The sequence below is a fragment of the Ambystoma mexicanum genome, chromosome 11 (genome assembly GCF_040938575.1).
Source record: "Ambystoma mexicanum isolate Mex_15411 chromosome 11, UKY_AmexF1_1, whole genome shotgun sequence".
Taxonomy (NCBI): domain Eukaryota; kingdom Metazoa; phylum Chordata; class Amphibia; order Caudata; family Ambystomatidae; genus Ambystoma; species Ambystoma mexicanum.
In genome coordinates, this window is record NC_090934.1 from 873,529,960 (window position 1) to 873,552,366 (window position 22,407).

General features: G+C 45.3%; 1 protein-coding gene across 5 annotated transcripts in view; it reads right to left on the bottom strand.

Annotated features, from left to right (window-relative positions):
* The window catches only part of ANO9 (anoctamin 9), a 640,562-nt gene that overhangs the window by 541,877 nt on the left and 76,278 nt on the right, over positions 1-22,407 (bottom strand). Inside the window, exon 1 of one of the 5 annotated variants that reach the window (XM_069623930.1) lies at positions 21,066-21,192. The exons of the other annotated variants lie outside the window; for them this stretch is intronic. The gene's annotated coding sequence lies outside the window, so the exon portion shown is untranslated. Of the gene's footprint in view, positions 1-21,065; positions 21,193-22,407 lie in introns of those variants that run through there. 5 annotated transcript variants of the gene reach the window in all.

The window sequence follows — 22,407 nt, forward strand, 5'->3', positions numbered from 1 at the left end:
AAGAAGTGTTCACAAAATAATAAGTCAGGATGTGATTGCCATGGGTCTCCCTTCCCCAGGTTGTGAGGATGGGACAAGATGGATCTCCTGAGCACAGCACACACTCGAGCCTTCCCAGCACGAGTCGACAGTTCTGTATCAGCTTTCAGATTCTTCGATGGTTAAGTCTCTTCAACATACAAACACAAAGTTCGGTTCCACATATACTTTGGGTGACAGCTTCACCCCTGGATCCACCTCTTTCGGGCGCTGACCCCTCAAAAGTCATATTCAACAAATCACTTGAATAATTCCTTTCTCAATGAACTTTGGATGATGACTTTGCACCCCGGGATCGCCCTCTTCCGGGATCAGACTCTTTTTCAAATGCTAGCTCCTTTGGGTTCACAATATCTTTTCTTACATTCACAAGTCTTAATGTCTTTTCAAACAATTCACTGTGGACATCCCTCCATCGGGTTCATTCCTGTTCATATACTAATTTTCACCATGCAGGATTCATTTCCCTTACCTTTCACAATCATCTGTCGGTCAAAGACTTTTGACGGTACAGAGGATTTTACAAGACCCCTGTATGAACACTTTGACCTCTTTTTGCCTCTTCTCAAGGCCTCCTGGTTACCATAGTTTCTACCGTCAGGTAATCGCCCACAGTTTCCCGCGTGAGCACCCACGTGGTGCCAGACTCCTCTGTTGCAGGTTTTTCCCCCTTTCACATCAAGATTTGCTTTATGCCTTTCAAAGTTCAAATTAGCCGTTGGCTACTTTTCGTTCATCACAGTTTGGTTTCTTATCGACTCTCCCCTCGACTCACTGGCTGTGATGAACTGCTTGGCTTTCTCTTCCTTCGAGTCAAGGCTAGTACCACAGAGACCAGCCCCTCTCCCCGGCTTGGTTATCAGCGGTGGAGGGTCTTGTGTACCATTGACACCTGCTGCAACACACACTAGCCTTTGTTCGTGGTCTTATGTTTCCGTCTGCAGAGGTTTCACTGGACTTGTTTGGAAAGGGTAAGGTCGCTTCTCAACCTCGTCAACCCTTCGGTATGCACCGTCTTTCGCCTCCTTTAGAACTGCAGTGCTAAGGTAGCTCTCACGTCGTGCAGTCTGCCTTGCTCGTCCTGTGCTCTCATGCTCCACCTTTCTGTGAGGAAGGGAAAGGGCAGTCAGGTATATGCAATTTTGGTCAATTGCCTGACTTTGCCCGACCCTTTTATTGGGACATGTCAGGTAAACGGCTCTGGTGTTAATCTATTGTCTTTCACGTTATGCGAAAGGGTTCGTGTCGGAAAAGCGGGGGGGCAGTGTTTTGGAATATCCTACATGGTTGGATGGGGAAAAGGTGTTGAAAGAAGGGGGAGACCGCATCTCACCCATCAGCGTCCAACTTCCACTCCCCAAGGACCCCCCCATCTAGGTGATCCTCCCTCACTGGTCCGCCCACAGGAACTGGATCCAATAGCAATGGCCGTGCCCTGGCCACTGGTATGACAGATCCCTGGGGACTAACTAGGGAGACACCTTCAGGTTTCTCACACTTCCCATGAGACTCTCCCACTGAGTACCACCCCCAGGGGGACTATTGGGTAGCAGCCTCACCAACCTTGCCTCATAGGAAGGGGTTCCCACCTGGGGAGAAGGGACGACATCTCAGGATTCGTCACACCACTCACCAACTGTCATCTCTAGAACCCTTCTCACAACTTGCATCATTCACTCCACATTCCACAACATGCATGACATAATCAGCACCTTCTCACACAGGCAGTCATGTAAGCATAAGTACAAATCACTGCACTTCTCCCTTATTCAAAGCACAAGAGAGGCTGATACACAAGGATAGACAGGGGAATACCATACTCGTAGAGTACAGTGCTTCCTAGCATGCCAATGACACTTAGGCACCACTCGGTAGCAACAAGTGGCTAACACTATTCTTCCAAATGTCTATGGCACTAAACAATTCAAACAATTACCACAAAGTAGAGGGGCAATACATTGCCTTCATCTACACAAGAAAGCATGAACATTTTACACACATGCCTCCTTACATCCGCAATGTCTTGAACCACATGCCTACCTGGCACGCACATGACTCTTTGGCATGCAATGAAAAAATGGTATGCTTAGCTAGTAGTTCACATACATTACGTAATCTTACACATGCTTGCCTACCATGCAATCCATGGATCTGTAGAAATGATCCACTTTAAAATGACGAATGAAGAAATGACAGAATTTTTAACTGATGTTTTCGAAATTTGAGGACATTTTACTAAAATATAGGTGTGGCATGGGGTAAGGGTAATAGTTAAGGTAGAGGACTGAGAAGCAATGCAGTCATTTCTCCATTTGATCATTTCATGGTAATCCCAATCCATCAGCCACATACCTCACAAGTATGAAATCCCAAATAACCACCTGTGTCTATATAATGAGTATCCTTGCATGTGTTGATCAACATAAGCATTCACATGTCTTCAAAGCACACGACAAATCAATGACATATGTTGTTCATGCCTTCCAAGCACACACTCATTAGTGCAAACTGCACCCATACACCTCGCTAGCACACATGTTGTGGGTCACACTAGCCACAAATCAAAACATCATGCCTGCAAATCCATATGACTCACTAGCATGCCTGCATCTATCACAAAATAAACTTAGCGGTCAGTCAAATCATAAATTATGCAGGTATGAGATACCTCTCCCAGTTCAAAACAGCAACAAAGTCATTTCTAATATCATCCTTTGTAAAACAATACACTAATTGTCTCATTTATTTTCATATACCCCTCTATAAAAATATCAAAGATACATTTGTAATAGTCACATTTACTATAAATTATGAATCCTGAACTTCACTCACAGCAACATAAAGTAAGTAATAATTATAGCTGTACCACATCCTTTGTTCGCTCTCGGAATCACAGAACATCTTGCAGTGTTCTTCTACCAACATAGTTATCATTTACCCATGCTTCTCATGCATACATGCACACACAGCAACAGTAGCAACAAAGAACCAGACAGCAACAATACATAACTCATCAAAACAAAACTCTGAGGCCACCAGGGGACGCGTTGATGGCAGCAGCCTAAACGCGGGGCTCCGATTACACTGGGTCTAAAGCGAGAGAACCCTCACTTCAGACCCCTTTGGAAACACCAGTTGTGGCCCCCCCATGCCCCTGCCCCTGCCCCCAGTGAGCGTGAGGTGGAGTGCACCCCTGTGCAAAATTCCAGTTCTTGAGGGCCCTTGGAAGTGGTAACAGATGCAGGAGTAAGGACCCGCATTGCAAGGCCTATGAGCAGTGGGAGGCACCATGGACTTGTATCTCTCTGTAGCCCGCCAGGGCTGCATGAGTGAAGAGCCAAGTTGGTTTATTGCTGTCATGAGGCCCCCTAGCCCTTGAGGTGTCCCCCAATGTCGTGGCCCGGGGCCTTGGAGTCTCCGGTGCTCGGGCCGCTCCCGAATCGAAAGCAAGCTGGAGGATGTGGGCGCAAAGCCCTTGATGCTCGTCATCGAGCCTTTTAGTAGACTTTGAGACCGCGGAGGCCGGGGAGGCCTGAGGACAGTGGCTCCACACTTCCTAAGGTGAACAGCTTGGTGATATGGAGTGAGCCGCAGTCCCCCTCATATTCCCACCCTCGCCCGCCGCAGTGATATAGCATGGAGCTGGGCACAGGAAGTGGTCGAAGTCTCTCTTCGCCACGGTAGTGATGTGGTGAAGGCTTGGTGCCTAGCACTATACCAATGACACAGCCTTGAGCTGCAGGGAGCTACCGAATAGGGCTTCAGGCAGTGGATGAGGCCCTGTAGTCTCGCTGTGTGAATGAAGGTCCCTCAAGGGGTACAGAGCTGTGTTTGACCTGGGAGAGGAGCATTTGCACAGACCTGGATCCCCATGATTTCTGTTGTGAGGTGACTGGGAGGGGGGGCGCTGTATCAGAAAAGGTCTTCCTACTTCACCTTGCCACACACTTGGCCATTGGTGGGGCAGTGGATGGCCCGGTGACTGGATGGACTTGTGGTGCACCCAGTACATTACTGGGGGAGTGAGGCAGATGTCCGCCTGGTTGGATTTCAACTCTCTCCTTGTCTGCTCAGTTTTGCCTGTTGGAGTCAGCTCTTCGGGGTCTGCCTGCTCTGGAATGTGCAGCTAGTATGCAGAGAGTATAGCCTCTGAGGCCCGGGTCATGCAAGGAGGTCCTGGTAGATGGGGGAGCAGCAGGCCTGATGAAAAGCAGAGGCCTCTTAGAGCTTCGGCTGCCTCTTGGGGAGGGTCAGTGCTGGGGCTGTGGGCTGATTTACGGAGGCTCTTTGGGCATTGTCACTCTGATGGATTGGTCTTCTCTTCAGAGATTTAAATTTGGGAGTTCACACTCCCCTCCATTGGGGCCAGAAGTGGGTTTAGTGACAATTGCAGAGAGGGAATCTGACCCGTTGTCAACTAAAAAAAGACATTGCAGCACTGCTGGGGGAGATATGAGGAATACGTGCTGACATTGGGATCAGGATGCACACCCTGTGGAAACGTGTGGACAAAAATCGATGACAGATTGCAGAATTTGGAAAATAATCAAACCTCACTGGACACGATAGAACTACACATCGACATGTGGCTTTCTGAACTTGAAAGGAGGGAATCAGAGACTCAGAATGGATGATTTTGAGAACCGTAAAAGGGGGAACAACCTCTGGTTCTTTGGGATCCAGGAGGAGTGGGAAACTGAAAGAGATATTAAATGGATAATCTTTGAGGTTGTTAAGCTTTTGTTTGGTGAAGACTCCATGGACAAACCTACTATGGAAATAGGTCACCATGCAGGAAGGGTAGGGGGTGCAGGGGCCCACGATCGGTATTTGCCCATTTCCACTACTATGAGGAGAAAACAAGGATCCTAAATAGGACCAGAAAAGGAGGGGCCAGTGTCTTTGGGGGACTCTAAGATCACTGTTTTTCAGGACCCATCAGCCTTCACACTTGCGGCGAATGTGTGCCCCCTCACCCGATGACTCAACAAGAAGGGGGTCTGCTATTGCTGGGGTTTCCCCATTTTCCATTTCCTTTGAGTATGACAGTCACAAATATACGTTGGTTACAGTGGACGACATCCAGAGGGGCATGGGTGAGCTGATGGGTTCTTCGGGCAAGCAGCCCCACGAAGATGGTGGTGCTCATATTGACGTGTTCCAAAAGGTTAAGGGGAGCAGGTGGCGTAGGATGCCAGGCTCCAGAAAATTCAAAGCATTGACTACCCCCTTGAGGGGTGTCTCGTGGAAGGACCTAACCTTTATGGCAACGTGTTATGTTATGTTTATGTTTATGTTATGTTATGTTTATGCTTGTAAAGCGCTGGAGCTCCCAGGCATCAGGGGGCACATATGACACCAAAACAATTTCACCCCTGCTTTGTCCAAGATGTTACACAGGGGGTGTAAATAGATATTAAAGAGTGTAGGGGATAGACAAGCTCCATCTGCACTCTGCACATGGACAATAATTGTCCCGAGCAAGCTTGGCCCCAACACACTCTTGACATCCTATCTGACAGAAAAGACTCTAACCACTTCATGGCAGATGGAGAGCAATGACCTACTGAGGATAGCGTGGATAAGAGTTTTTTGTGGTCGAGGAGATCGAAAGCCGCAGATAGGTCAAGAAGCACCAATACTCCTGCTTTGCTCTTATCCAACAGTCCATTATCTAGCTCTGGAGATCTGTGCCATAATGTTCTCTGAAGCCAGATTGCTTGGATTGAAGCTGGCCTGTATGAGATATTTTTGTAGCTGTAAGGGATCTACTCGGTCCACAACTTTCAGGAGGAAAGGCACATTCGTAATGGGTCTGTAATTATTAGAATTATTAGGGTCTAAACCCGTTTTCTTCAGTAATGGGGAGACTACAACTTTCTTAACCTCTTTCGAAATCATACAGTGTTGAAAAGTGGCATTAGTAAAGCAGGTTAAGAAAGGTGAATAAATATCATTGTTATTTAAGATCATTTTGACTGGAAGGGTATCACCATTACATCAAGTGGGGCACATTTTCTTAAGGACTTCCTCCATGGTTTGCAAAGAAATAATGGTGAAATTGAAAACCCAGGTATCCTCACTTGAGGGGGCCTTAACATTTCCGGGTTCAAGAACTGAAACTGGTTCTGCCAGGAGTTGCATGAGCTATGGTAATCTTATCTAAAAAGCTTGTTGACCTCTGCCGCAGTGTTCCTTAGTAGGTAGGTGATGCTAAGACTGGTTTACTGTGTGGCTTGTCCAAGGTTTTTAGGATGTGAAAGAGTTTTCCTTGTACTATAAGAGGGTCCCTCAATTTCAGAATTATAAAAGTTTTTTTTTTGTTGCAATAAAGGTGTTTTCCCTATACTCCTTTTCAATGTTTTTCCAGATAGCCTTATTTTCATCAGTCTGGGCTTTGTTCTATTGCGTTCTGCTGGTCGTTTTGTTTCGCTGACCGACCTAACTTGACAGTTTGTGGCGAAGTATATAACTGATTTATCTGCTGGACAAGGCAGCAAAAAGAGTTTTGGGGGCACACTGTTTTTCATTGGGGTTGCAGAGAAGATGGGGGGGCTGCAAATGTTGTCCTCCAATTGCTATATGTTACAGTGTCCTATAAGTTTTGGTGCCTTAGACGTGCTGGTGCATTACATGTGAATCAATCAATCAATCACTGCATTTATAGAGTGCTCTTTCACCAAAGGCATCTTGGCGCTGTTTAGAAGCGTGGACAGAGAAAACGCACAGTTTAGGCAAACAAATGGGTCTTCAGACTCTGCTTAAAGAGACCAAAGTCCTGCAGACAGCAGATCTCTACTGGAAGTGTATTGCACAGTTTGGGGCCTGAGATGGAGAAAGCCCGACCGCCTATCCTTTCCCCGACGATAGGCATGTATTTTCAGAAGTCCTGCCCCTGCTGAAGAAAATTCATGGCCAGGACAGTGCAGTTACATTTTTTTCCTGCAGGGCTAGGCAACCCTGTTCATTCAGAGCCCGATGAATGATACACCGGATTTTGAAATGAATTCGAGCTTGGACGGGCAGCCAATGATGTCCCCTCCGAGTGTTGGAGACATGCTGTCCAATAGGCATACCTTTCACCAAGCAACCTGCTGCATTGTGTAGAACCTGCAAACGATGCAGTAGGTAAACTGGGTGAGACAAGAAAATTGCATCACAGTAGTCCAGGCTACCGTTAGGATACACTGCCACTACCTGTGTTTGCAGGTCCTCTGGGATAAAAGGAAGGATTTTCCCAAGTTGCTTTAACTTGAGAAAGCCCAGTCCGCACACAGTATTGATCCGAGAATCCATTGTCAGTGAAGCTGAGATTTTCACACCAAGGTTTTTAACCACCTCGAGCTGAACAGGGAGGGGCCCCAATGTTAATGGCCAGAAGTCTGTGGTAGATCTCTGCGACACACCCAATGGGCCAGTAATAAGGACCTCAGTCTCGCCATTAAGTTTAAGCCAGTTGGCTACCATCCAAGCGTCAATCGCTGCCAGGCAGGATCTAATATGAGCAGCCATGCCTGCCTGGCAGGCACACATTCAGCCTAAACAGAATCTGGGTATCATCTGCGTAAGAATAGAATCTAAACCCAAAGGAGCGAATGAGAACTGCCAGCAGCTGGATGTATATATTAAAAAGCAAGGGGAAGAGGGCTGAGTCCTGCATAATGTTATGGTTTATCCCAGTGTCGGGTAAACCATGGAGCTAGAACTGGGGGGAGGGGAAAGGGAAGGGGAGGAAGTTCAATATTCTTTTGTTTTAGGTCATTAGTGTGGAGACATGTGAACCTTCGGGGCTGCAGCAGTGAGGTGGTGGGGGGGCAGGGGCTCTTCAGAGGTTTACAATAATGGGTAAGACCCGGTGGAGCGGCTTTCTTTTGTGGTTTGATATCCAAAGCCAGTGATAACTTGGTGGGACTGGACGCCTGGGGGAGAGGGTTGAATTCAGTTGGGTGGGAGGGGAACTGTATGCGGGGAGGTTAATGTTTGTTATACATTAACGATAAAGGAGCTTGGGAAGTGTGGGGTTTGCGTTTTGTGGAAGACATGCTTTGTTTGGCGAATTGACAGATGTTTAGATGGGACCATTATCGGAAATCCAATGCTAGCTACTAGCTGATGTGAATATTTATCTGGTGGTGGGGTCTCTCAATGTCTGAGGTTTAAACTCTCCTACTAAGTGGTCTCTCATTTTCAGAGCTAAGCTTGACCTGCTTCTCTTGCAGGAAACCCGTTGGACCTGGGGAAGTTCTCAGGGGCTGAAGTCTATGTTCATTGGGGAGGTATTTCAGTTGTCAGTCAATGTCAAGAAGAGAGGGGTAGCCATAGTAGCATCATCCACACTCAGGCTTATAGTTCAGGGTATTCTGTGGCACCCAGAGGGGAGGTACATTTTGGTTAAGGGGCTGCTGCAGGGAACTCCAATCACTCTTGTGTCGCCTATGGTCGCAAAGAGGTTTGTTTGTCAGAACAAGTTTGGGCAAAGCTCAAAGAGGAATTAAAATTGTTTCTTAAGGGTCAATTAATAGTCAGTGGTGACTTTAACATGGTCCTTGACCTGAAGAGAGATAGGAAACGAGCAGGGGGTGTCTTGTGCCGAGTCTTCACAATCTAGGAAGTTCAATAGCATTAACACTGAGCTAGGGATTATGGACGCCCTCACGTTGAAAACAGATGAGGAGCCCTCCTATACTTTTTATTCACGAGTCCACGACACTTACTCCAGAATCAACATAGTTCTGGTTGATACTGTGTTGAAGGGGTTTGTCAACTCTGTCACTGTGCCCCTGGTCCTGTGGTTGGATCAGGATTTGGTCTGGGTGTTATTTGGAGAGGGGTGGGAACGTAGACCCCCCCCCCCTGTGAGGCAGATATGCAATGAGCTGCTGCTGAAGGACAAAGCAGTAGCTTAGACCCCCTGACTCGCATTGAGGAATAATTTTAGTTTCACAACGAGGCTGCGGGGGGGATACCAGTCCTCAGTTTGTGTGGGAAGGGTTTAAGGCCACAATCAGGGACGTGTTGATTGGTCTGGGTGCACAGAAGAAGCGAGAGAGACAAGGGGAAGAGGCAGACCTATGCTCTAAGATAGAGAAGCTTTACCCAGAGGGTGCTAGGGTGGGTGGACAGAACCCACAACTGGTTGCTCAGCTGTGCCTTTACAAATCACAGTTGAAGGTTTTGCTGATCCAGGATACGGAAAAGAAGTTAGCATTCTCGAAACAGAAATATCGCGACAAGGGAGACAGGACAGATAGAATTTTGGCATGTGCTTACGGGAGGCCTTGAAATCTAGATTGGTCAACAAAATTAAAAGCCCAAATGGAGGGGACCTCTTTGACCCGGGGAGATAGCGAAGCAGTTTTTAAAGTTCTCTGAGGTCGTGTATGAGTCATAGTTCTCTGGGGATTACGAGCTGGGGTCTTGATTCCTTGGCTCTCTGTAGATGCTGGGTTTATCTGATCTTGCGGCGGACAGCATGGATGACCTGACTATCACAGAGGAGATGACCCTCAAGATCAGGTTAGTAGTTATGATGCTACATGGTGCTTGGATTATAAATCTAAAAGAAAACCATTATTCCCTTTAAAATCATCCCTTAAAATGAATTGTATCTATCACTCAGAGTGAATTAAAAGAAATAAAAACAACTAAGGACATTATGGACTCCAAGTCCCATAATGCTATTAGTACTAAGACAAGGAAGAGGGGTCCAGAGTTACCAGAATGTGGTGCATGGTCTAGTGGTTATAATGACCCATATCTGAGTTGGACCTTTAAACATTTAAAGGCCCTTCAGATGCAGACCATGATTGTTGTGGCTGTTAGAATGTGGCTGGAGTAGAACTGAGAGGGAAGAATGGAATGGGGAAAGGGGAAGGGGGGTCAGTTGATCTGTATGAATGAATAAAGAGGTATAGACGTGCGGACCGTCTCATGTTGTTATTTAAGGATGGCACTGTAATTATAGTTGCGTAATGGAAGTACACAACAATTTGGCGATGAGGGAACGACAACCCATTTATGACAGAGCAGAGCCTGCGGAGCTGGCTGATTGAAGAGGGTGGAAAACATATGAACGTACAACCTGTGGAAGAGGTTGTGATTTGGAACTACAAAAGGAAAGGACTATTAGTGTAAACCGGGAACACTGAAGATGGAACAGCAACAAGAGGAACTGAAGTGAACAGTGGGAGACAAGTGCACAGATGGTAAGAGGTGCTGCGCAATTAAAGAGGGAAGGCATTATTACGTATTCAAAGGTTTAATGTTGTAAGGCAACAGGCGTAAGCATGAACAATGAATATTACGCTGCAACGGAAACATTGAAAGCCAGCATTTATGTGAGACATTTAAAAAATGCACTGCTCACCGGAGCGTGAGGGTGAGGATTCCAAAGCGATGGCAACCGCATGACATAGCACGTAGTATTAGGTGACTTTAGAGGAATGGACCCAAATACGTGCGAAAACATGTGGACATTTTAGGCTAAACGACTTTATTGTGTACAATGTTACTATGGCAACATAACGCTGGGGAAGGGAAGCATTACGGCTGCGGTCACATCAACGTTCTATAGGAGAAACAAAGAAATAAATTCAGCACTTTGACAAGCAACGTTATATGGGAGAAACAAAGAAATAAATTCAGCACTTTGACAAGCAACGTTATATGGGAGAAACAAAGAAATAAATTCAGCACTTTGACAAGCAACGTTATATAGGAGAAACAAAAAAATAAATCCAGAACTTTGTCCAGTAGAGTACAGAAGAAAACGAATGCAACAACAATAAATGAAGAAAGAAGACCTATAACTACAACTGCTGTAGCTGCACGACAGGATCAGAATAGCAACATCAACAAAGTAACCAATTAAAAAGAATATATATTTGCACAAGCAATGATAACGAATGTAGCATACTACAGTCATAATAGCAAAGCAGATAGATAATTCAGAAACAATACACAACACAAGCTGGACAATTGAAGGAAATATTGCGCATGGATTGATGTTGATAAGAGCCTCATCCATAAAGGCCACGCGCAAGGAAGTGACAAAATGCATGAAATAACTATTAACTAAAAAGAATAAAGCCAACAGAAACGAAACATAGCAAAGAAGAGCAAAAAGGCTAGACTAATGCTCCTATATAGCAAAAGTAATAAAACGTTACAACACTGCAATGGATTCTGGATCAACAGCCAAGTGAAGAGTGTGTCATTTAGTGGATCAAGTCAAAGCACAAACGATTACACGCAGGCACAAGATAAAGAAAAATGTTGTCTGATAATGCAAGTGGAGATGTAAACCCAAGTGAAGGAATGTCTGGAATGCCTTCATCCACGAATGTAGTAAGTTATTTACGACGCCCAAACCCATTTAGCCTTGTGCCGCATGATGACCAGGGACGGCACTGGCAAGAAGGGGTGAATGAATTTGAGGAATTTCTAAGAGCAGTGGGGGTGAAAATGTTCCAAACAAATTAGACATATTTATAAATCTGGTAGGAGAATAAATGAAGAATGTCATCAAGGCAATAACAACTGAAGAGAGATTATACCAGCTTCTTATTGCTGCAATAAGTGAATGATTAATAGTTCCTCCTAATAGAGATTATGAGCCTTATGCATTTAATCAGTGCACACAGGGGCCACAGGAGACGATTGCACAGTTTGTATTGCGATTACAATAAAAAGCAGACGAGGCAATTAGGCTAAGAATAATTGAGAGTTGCACATTGTCGGAGCTTCGGAAACATCTTCTAAGAGTACCTCTACCGTTGAAAGGTATCCTGGAATTAGCAAGAATGTATGAAAGGATTGAGAAACAGGCAGCCAATATGGAAAATAAGAGGTAGTTGGACGCAATAGCTGACATCAGAGCTAACGTACAAAGACAGTCCCGATACTCAAGCATTGTACTCTGCCAAAGCACATGGAATGCTATCGGCAGAAGTCGACTGTGAAGATTGTGTTATAGATGTGGATTAGGGTTTCCACACAAAGGTCGGTGTCCGGCCATTGGTCGAGTGTGTGCAATGTGGTCGGGGAGGTCACTTCTGGGTCATGTGCAGAGAGAGAGAGAGAGAGAGAGAGAGAGAGTCTGTTTATTACCAACCTACAGATCCAATGCACAGTTAATATCGAATGCAGAACCATGGAACATTTTGAGAATGGGGAGGTCAGCTGGAGGGATTTGAAGATACTAATGAGAGAGCAAAGTGATGTGACTACAACTGATCAAAAACTAATGCCTAGAGTAAGAAGTTGGCTGCAATGGGAGGAGCTGCAGGACAATTCACAAATCCTAAAAAGTTAATGAAGGATTCCACATGAGGCGACAGGGTGTGCTCCCATTGAAAGAGTGATCAAATATCAGCTGAAGGATCACATTCCATGGCATGAAGGTTATAACCGCATAAAAGGTGAAGCAATTGGTGAAAGAGAAAGTGAAATGAGAAGGAAGAACAAAGTTTGGACAGCTCACAAGAGGAGAGCGGAAGAATATCAGATGACGGTAGATGAGAGAATACTGGTGTGGCAGAGGCAGCGAAGGAAGATGGGATCTAGGGATGAGTCAGAGCCCCTAACTGTGACGGCTGTTAAGTGCCCATGGCCATGGTCACTGTCATGAAGGATGGTAGTGAAGTAACTGGGGATGCTTGTTTGACTGGCAAGGGACTTTGAGGGGCGGCTACTATTCGGCCTCATAGAACTATTCGTAAACCCTTACGTCTGATTGAGCAGATGTAGAGGTGATCCTGCTGGACAGATGGAGGGGGACTTATGTGATAATCAAGGGGGGGGATGTTGTGGCTGGTAGAATGTGGAATGTGGTTGGAGTAGAACTGAGAGGGAAGAATGGAATGGTGAAAGGGAAAGAGGGTCAGTTGATATGTATGAATAAAGAGGTATAAACGTGCGGACCGTCTCATGTTGTTATTTAAAGATGGCACTCTAATTATAGATGTGTAATGGAAGTACACAACAATGATGAAGGAGAAACAGCAGTACGAAGCAGAGGTCAGTGCTGCGGCTTTGCTGGAAGCGAGAAACTGTGCAGAGAACGTGGTAGAGATTGTGATGCCTGTGAGATGCAGAGGATGCACAGCGAGAAGCAGTATTGAGACCGGTTGTCCTGAAGGAGAGAGAAGCTCTCAGTGTCCTGCATCTCGACCCAGTGTGAGGCTTTTACCAGAGCATGTTGGGAGCAGCATGTGCTCCTTTGATAGACAGCCCACACAGAAGAAGGCTGACTGGGGCTGTCAAATGCCAGGAAAGATGCGACGAGTAAAGATGCAGAAGCAGCGAGTCCGGAGGAGAAGCCAGGATCAGTGAGTTGGCCTGATATAGGTGACCCTGAGGCACTTATACCACTGCACAAGAAAGCATTTTTTGAATAACTAACATTTAAATTAAAGCAGACTGAATGTAACCTCTACAAAGGGAGAGGGCGGACAGAAGAATATTGTAACATGCATTATCCAAGACAAAAGAGGCTATAATCAAATGAAGGGAATACGACTTACCTGAAAGGAGACACCCAATAAGAACATTATAACCCACATTACCAAAGCCAAAGAGGGGCAAATATAAAAGAAAGGGGTTACAATTCTTCCAATGAGGGTTATCCAAACAGGGGACATTATTACCTGTATTGTCAAAGCCAGGGAACATCAAAGCAATTTGAATGCAGCTGTCCCAGAAGTTGGAAATCACATCCAATAGGTTGTGTAGAAAGAAATCAGAGACGGCAGGAGAAAATCCCTCGTTGTAGAAAGGATCAAGGGGGAGACAACTAACCTGTATTGCTTATAGCAAACAGATCAATGTCTGAATCATTGTCCTCTTGTACAGGATGTTTATGAAAGAAGACTTATCCCAGAAGCTGTTGTTGGCTCAACTTTCCCCATAGAGGAGTTGAGTGTGAAAAGTTGGAAACAAGCCTTACTACAGAGTAGGAGTAATAATAGTAGGAGCTTTATCCTGGCTGGCAAGTACAACAGGAAAGGGACAAATAGCAGTTAGTCCTGGCAGGTGAGTGGACCAGGAAGAAGAGGATTTGAAGTACTGCGACTGTGGTAGAAGGTTGTGAAGATTGTGGTGGAAAAATGTGGCAATTCCACTGCTGTGTTTTGATGAACTGTTGTATAACCATCCTGACTATGACTAACGTAGAACTTCTGAATGTACCATCCTGATTAAGGTGTTGCTTATGAATAAGAAATGCAATGTGATGAAAGTGATTGGCCTTCTGAGAAATTAACCTTTTTCCATTTGCTTTTCAACTTGATGTATGAAGAAACAGACTTTTTGATTTGCCAAGTGGAAGGTTGTGAACGCTTTAATCACTTTCCTAATAGTGAGAAAACTTTTTGAAACAAAGAAAGTCCCCTTGCCAAGTAAAAGACATATTGGATGCAAAGCACTGTGTTTTCTAACTGGAGTGGAACTTGGCGAGTGAAAAGAACAACTTGAAATTGAACGTTGGTGTCAAACATCCTGAATTGATCCAGGGGAAGGGGATCCAAGACTGGTCACAGGATTTTTGTTTTCTTTATGTTTGAATATATATGTTATTTTGCAAAGTTGAAACCGCCAAATAAATTACTGTATGATTTTGTTGTACATATTAGTGCGAGGGACAGACCCATTTGGATGTTAGGTCATTTTCCATTAGCCTTGGTTTGTTAGGTAGGGAAATCCTTGTTAGGTTAGGGAAAGTTAGGCATTTGTCTCCCCCGTTATTACTTAATAAATGGCGACTTGTGGGAAAAGTCCACCTATGTGTCCGTCTCCCATGGCTGACTCCTTAAACTGGGCATAAAGAAAATTAACCTATCTGCAAAAATAAATCTAGCTGTATGTATATGAAAATAGCGGTGTATAAAATTATCCGCAGCAAAATCAATGCACCTGTGCATCAGATCAGTCTAGCTATGCAAAGAGTTGTGCAACAAATTAATCTAGATGAGCAGAATAAATCAATATAGCTGTGAAAGTACAGCTGTGCATAAAGTTGATTCAGCTGTGTTTAGAAAGTTAATCTGGCTATGTAACAATCACACTAGATGTGCAACAATATAATATAGCTGCTTACAACTATTCTAGCTGCAACAGTCAGTCACCTGTGATGAAATGACTACTGCTCTGAAGACGTACTGGGATAAGTGGCTGAATTGCCTACTCAGCCCCACACCACTTCAAAGCAGTAATCTCAATTATGAAGGTGAAATAGACTCAGCCTGACGGGTAAACCTCCTTCACTTTTTTTGGTAACGTGGCCTAAGGCAGGCTATCCTCTTCAGGAGGTGTGTGAGCTGGTATAGATGTAACACAAACAACAATAACATTGTTACCAAATAAAAAGAAGGTCCAACGAAGTTTCCATAAAAACAGGAACTTTAATAAAAGCTGACAATGCACACAAAAAAAAAAAAAAAAGACACACCTCGGTAAAGGAACAAAAGAGAATGCAGACTTTGAAGGAAAGAAAACTATGGGTTAGAACACCAATACATAAGGGAAAACCCTTTGAGTTGGATACAATGGGTTCAATCTGACACTTTTCACAAAAATGTGCCCAACATTTTGCACCGTCAATATCAATCTGTCTATTTCAACTACAATCAATGTAAATAAAGTTCTTGGAACTAAATATTGCCAACCAATGTGTTTATTTTATTGGTATTCTTCTTTTCTGGTTTGATATTTTCAATTCTTCACCAATTATTTGATACAGGCATTCATTTACCTTTAGACATGTATTCCCATGAATCGAGCATTGTACATGTCTCTTGGAATACAGAACATCCTGTCATTCAACATATAGTCCCTCATCAGGACTCTGGCGGTATTCCGGCAGTAATAGTGCAGGGATACCGCCAGCGCAAATAGCGTTATTGCTACTCGATCTGGCACTATTAGTGCCGGACCACAAGTAGCAGTTGGGCCACTATTGCCCATTCCCCATTGGGTCGATAGGGCCCAATGGGGGCGGGGGTGCCATTACCGCTGGTGGTAATTGCGCTGGTGGTAATAGTGCCGAAAATGGGCAGCAAGTGGAAATGTTTACCTCCAGCTTTTGGCTCAAGATTGGGCCAGCTCTTAAATGCGTCAGTAATGGCGATACAGCTGCAATTAAGGGCTACCGCCCAACTTATGATGAGGCCCATCGTACAGTAATAAACAAATAAACACCTCATATTTTGATACACAATAATCACACAAGTGCAAACGTGTTAACATTCGTTTCCAAAAAAGGGTCGGAAAATAGGGGTGCTCAGGCAATGCTTTCTGCAGCAAGTGCCAATGTTCAAGGATAGGTCTTTCAAAAGGTAGAGAAGGGGGTGTAAAAGTCACTAGGCCCTTTTAAGGCAGACCAACGTGACAGGGCCACTTCAAATATGTTATGTTCTGGTCTTTGGGGCGCAACAGCCTTGAGACAGGCATTTTGCATTCAAACCGGGAGTCTGGTAGCTTTCGGGTTCAAGTCGAGGAGCAGTGTCAAAGGATTCCAGTAATGAAGTAGTGTTCGGTAGCGGCGTCGACATGTGGATCAAAGACATTCGGGATAACGGGTGATGTCGGGTCGATGGCACAACTCAGCAGTCTCAGGTGCAGCGAACTGGAGACTAGCCTTTGGCAGCAAACAGTATGGGGATGCTAGCAACTCAGCAGGTCTAATATGTAAAGATGGTAGAACTTTGTTATCACATTGAGTGAAACTCGGAGATGCAGAGGGGATCAAGCATTTAGGTATTAGATGACACTGGCAGTTCCTATACAGAACCTTAGATAGTGTCGAATGTGCCCAAACCGGCAGCAGGCCAGTTCAGTGATGCAAGTAGGTACATGGGTCACTTCTTTGATTCTGGAGTTACTGGGAGACCCAGTCCAAGGCCTTAGGGGCAAGACAAACTCTTCATTCTCTTTTTCTCAACTGGGAAGGTTTGCAGAGGGTACTTGCAGGGGGTTGGTCACCTCCAGAGACATGTTCTGGGTACCAGTGCCTCAGGTGCAGAAAGCCTTGTACACACAGCATTTGCACCCAAAATGTACTTTTAAGATGGGTGGGGAGAAGAGCTTTCCACTTTCTTGAAGCCTTCTGTCTTTATTCCAAAGTCCTCTGCCGTGGAGGCACTCTGTGGGCCTCATTACAAGTCCGGCGGTAACCGAGCTGGTAAAACCGGCAGGCTGCCGCCGGACTTGTGTGATTTTTTTTCCTGCGCCTGGCTTCATGGAAACACCGGGGGATTACGACCCCGGTGTACCTTGAAGTCAGGCGCTGGAAAAGTGTTACCCTCCATTCCCATTTGAGTCCCATAGGACTCAACAGGAATGGGGAGGACATAAGCACCGGCACCATGTGCAACAGTGTCGGTGCTTCCATCAAAGTCTGCGGGCGGGTGCCATCCCACCCGCAGACTCGTAGAGTGCCGGTTCGGTAACAACGGTGCCGGTAGGCTTACCGGCACCATTGTTACCGGACCAGCACTCTTATAATGACGCAGTGTATCCCCAAAAGATTTGCAGGTTAATCCTTCTTATCTTGAAGTGCAAAGATTAATGAACTAAGGGCAAGGTTACCCACCTTATAAAGGCAAAATGCTGCAGCAGTTTGGTCCAAAGTAAGCCTGTTGCCAAAGGTCCAATTCTGATGTTATACCGAGAGTACTTTGTCTGCAGGATGTGAGGGTGGGGCAGGAGGTTTAGGGAGCAGTGCAGAATCCAAGATGGTGGAACCCCTCTCTGGGCTAAACCTCTCCTCTAAACTACTCACTTCTCCCCCTTCCTCTGCCTGCCTACTTCAAAAGGTCTCCAGTAATCAGCAGTGTGGTGTGAGAGGGCATTGTCAGGTCAGTTCTAACATTGGAACACCACTACACAGGGGAACTCCAGAAGAGATGTCCTGTCCACTGGAAGAAGGTGTTGACCTTACTCAAGGTGACCAAAAAAGAGAAAAGAGATTTTTTCAGCAGGGTCCCACATGGTTTTTGTGGATACACCCAGGCCAGTCAACTAATACACACCAGCCCTGTCATGAATGAGTAGCCTAACCAGCCTGACAATAACATCCAAATGCTTGTGGTTTTACAATTGTGTGATCCCAGTGACCACCATTACATAACTAGACATGACTCATATTTAGATATGTATGCTAAACAAAGGAGGTGGTGGTTGGAAGGTTTGAAATTAAGTGCAACCTCTGGCATTGCTGTGGGAAACCCTCGAGACCATTGTTGCTCAGTCTGCCAAGCCATTAGAGAAGGGGAAAGACCACATGCAAATCAGGCTTGGCCCCACCCCAAAAAGGGCAGTCATATCCCTTCTGCACAAGACCACAAGCATCCCCAGACATTTTCTGGCCTCATTGGGCATCATTAGTGAGGAGTAGCTTGGGTCTCTATGCCCAGCAGGCTCAGGACCCACGTCTGGACATACCCGTTTCACTTGGGATGACTTTAGCATATTTAGATATTTACATGTGACCAGGCCTTAGTAAGGACACACAATTATTACATTTTGAATCAGATGTGCTTGCAATTAAAAAGCCACCTCTGCCCGTTGGAACTTTGGGTTCAAGCTGCCGACTCAGGTGTATACATGTGACCTTTGAACTTGCCCTTCTTAACTGCAGGGTAACTGCTGGGGGATGTCGGTAGACAGCCACAGACAGGTTCATTGCACAATATGGTTTTTAGCAAGGAGCTTTAATCAAAGCGAATCCGATTAGCAGAGCTTTCTTTCAGAGAGCGAATTAAATGCATGATTTTATTGCTAAAAATGTGAAAAAGCTAAGATGTTTGCGCCCTCGCAGAGGACATTCTGTGTTTATCTCTGAGTTGAATCTAGCTGCAAAGTGAATCTAGCTGCAACAATCGATATACCCATGCATAAATCAAAGTAGCTGTGGTTAAAAATAATCTAGAGGCCACAATCCAGCTGTGCATAATCTAACTGCAACCACAAATCTATCGGTGCTTAAAGGCAACCTAGCTTTGCTCAATTAAATTAGCTGTGCAACAAAAACATCTATCTGTCACAATCAATGTAGCAGTGCCCACATCAGTTTAGCTGTGCATAGATTAATCCAGCTGTAAAATGACCTGATCTAGCTGCAAACATACATTCACCAAGGGACAAAAATAATGAAGCCGTAACAATCAATCTAGCTGTCTTTAAAGTGCATCCAGCAGTGCACCAAATAAATACAGAATACATGAATCTAGGTGTTCATAAAAATATCTCTAGCTGTGCATGCAAACGTATTCTATCTGCAACAATCCATCTGTGAAACAATTAAACACAGTGTGAAATTAATTAATTTAGCTGTGCGTAACCTGGACATTCAGCTACGCTGGCCAATGGTAGTTGCTGTTTCATGGCCCCTAAGGTTGCTTTTGAGCCTGTAGCACCCTGCAGATGTCCGGGTGTTTTTCAAAGTGAGCTATGCAGTCCTCTTGTTATTGAGTTACAAGGTGAGCACTGGAGAGATATGTATAGACAGTTAAAGTTCCCACACCGTTATCCGTTTAGAGTAATTGTGGAATCTATGTGATCACTGCGCACCCGAGAATACCGCAAACAGAAATTGGAAATACAGGCACACAGCGATCAAATAGATCCAGCATCTGTGCTTTAGTTGCACAATCATGGCCTTGCAACTGTTGGGGACACCTCTGCATCCCCCGAGCCCCTCATCGGTGTAAGGAGAGCAGGGGACATCATTCTCAGGGAGCCCATAGGGTGGGACTGATGCAACAAACCCCCTACCTAATTCCTGGTACCACCTACTGATGTATGGGGCCAAATGATGGCCTCTGTGGGTGGTTCCACTCTCTAAGCAGCCTCAGGTAGGCCGTCCCTTCTTTCACTACCTCACGTCAGGGTCCTTGCCCCCTCTATGGTCTGTCCCCACTTACTCACTTACATATATACTAGACATGTAATCTACCTAACAATTCTTACATAACAGTTCTCCCTCCCAACATTTCCCCTACATAACATTCCTACATAACACTTAAATAAACACTAACACAAACAATGACATACAACGATTAAAACATGACTTTATACACAAGGGTGACTGCTGTAGTCAACCACCCATTCCACAGTACCTTCTTAGGGCTCTGCCTTGGTGGCTGGGTGAAGGGCCTGCCATGGGATGGTGTTGGGGCCTGGCCTGGCCTGGCCTGGCCTGGCCGCACAGCTTCGTTCTTCTGGGTCACCCCGTCCAACACATGCGACTACCCGAGCTCACAGCACGACCTGCACTTATAAAAAATTTCTTGAGCAGCCCCCTGCTCGAGAGGGGGCTCACCCCTACATCACCGTCACGGTCCTGTGGTACTTTGTCCCTTCTTAGCCCCCATGGCCTGGAGGTGTTTCCGACATCACCACCACATCCCGCACCCACTTTGTTCTCTTCTCAGGGCGTTCCCATGGCCTGGCGGGCCACCCAAATTGACTAGTATTCATCGGGCAGACTTCTTCCAAGACTCTTCACAGCCCAGGAGTACTTTCTGCATTGCCCCTCCCCTGATTGGCCCAAGAGGGCTGTGAAGGGGCACGGTCGAGTTGCCTGGTTCGGGCCAACCCACCACACATGGCCCGAGCACCAACCGCAAATGCTACCAGAATCCTTTAATGTTGATGGGCCCGTCCGGTATGGAACCGGGGTGGGCCAACAGGTGCCATGGCCCCGTGGGTGCCCAGCCCCAAGGTTCTAACGCTGGGTCGCTCCCCTTATGGGGATCCCAAGGCTGTGCCCCTACTCACCCCCCCCCCGGCCCTCCAGGAGCCACTTTTCTTGTTTTTCGTCCTCCTTTCCTCCTCTCTCTCCTCTTATCTCTAGCCCTTTCTTTTGTCCCTTTTTTCAACCTCTCATCCAGTCCCATGGTGGGCTGGCTGGACTAGTCCACACCACTTAGCACAAACAAACACACACACACACACACACACACACCCCACACTTAATCAAATATTGTACTCAAACCACTGTTGTCTGGGTCTTTATTCATAGGTTTTACCTTAGCAGACAAGCATGTAGCTGGTCATTTGGTGTTTTCTAGTCTATTTCTTGTGCCATTTCTGAAAGATCTCCCGGACACATGGACAGTTGCTGAGTCGAGCTTTACTGGCCCACTAAACCCCAGGATAGTCTTGACAACAATGAATTTTGCCAGAAAGTAAGTTCCGGAAACAGAATTTTTGCGAGATACTTGGAGAAACTTGTCTGAGCTGCTGGATGTGGATGCTTTGAAGTCGTCGAATGCCTCGATTTGGTGTAATCCTAAAATTAAAGACAAAAAGTAAGACTTTATTTTGGCCGGAATTGTTCATGAGCGGATTGAACTGCATTGGTGATCTTGGGGAAGGATGGGAAATGGCTTTCAGGAGCAGATTTTAAAACAAAGTGGGATATTCCGGATTTTTCTACTGCAGACTACAGGCGGCTGAAAAAGATAATTGGGAAAGTTGATTGGGCTAAAGATTTAGATATTTTTACTGCCAAGAGGGAGTCGGGGGAAGGAGCCATTGCTAGTAGGATATATAGGCAAATTGTTGCTAAAAACAACGAGAATGTCAACTTGAGGGAAGAGTGGGGTAAAAGATTGGGCTACACTATTACTTCCGAGATGTGGCAGGGTATGTGTGCAAATGTGAATCTGTGCTCGCTGAACTTGAGTGAGAGATCGAGACAAATCAAAATACTAAATAGAGTTTACTGGAGCCCCGAACACTTGGTAAAAAGGGGTATGTCCGATTCAGATGAGTGTTGTGGTTGCTTGAATGAGATGGGTACTTCAGAGCATATGCTTTGGAATATGCACTATTTGTGTGAGAGCACGTGGAGAATCTATTGATCTGGATTTCAAGACGATGATACTTGGATGTGATGATTTGATGGAGGATTTATCAATATCCCAGAGGAAATGGCTTCTCAGTGGAGCAATAATAAGTAAGAAAATGATTCTGTGTGGTTGGAAATTTCGGGTTGCGCTGTTACCCGCAGTTTGGATTGATGAAATGTATAAACTTGTGGACATGGAATGAACAATCTTCAGGAGATTGAGAAAGCCACTAATTTTTGACAACATTTGTAGGTTTGTACTAGTTCCATGATTTTTCAATCTGTTTGGTGGGTTGGTGGAGGTTGCAGGGGGCGGAGGGGGTAGATGTTCTTGAAATTGGTATGCATATATTGTCACTGGTGTTATATTTATTGCCCTTGCTATTTCTTTATTGTCAATTTAAGTGTTGTGTTATTTATATTCGGAATATAAATAAAGATTTTTTTTTAAAAAAAGCCACATCTAGCACGACATAGAAAAGCATGGCAAGGTACACAGGTGTAAAGTCACAACATGC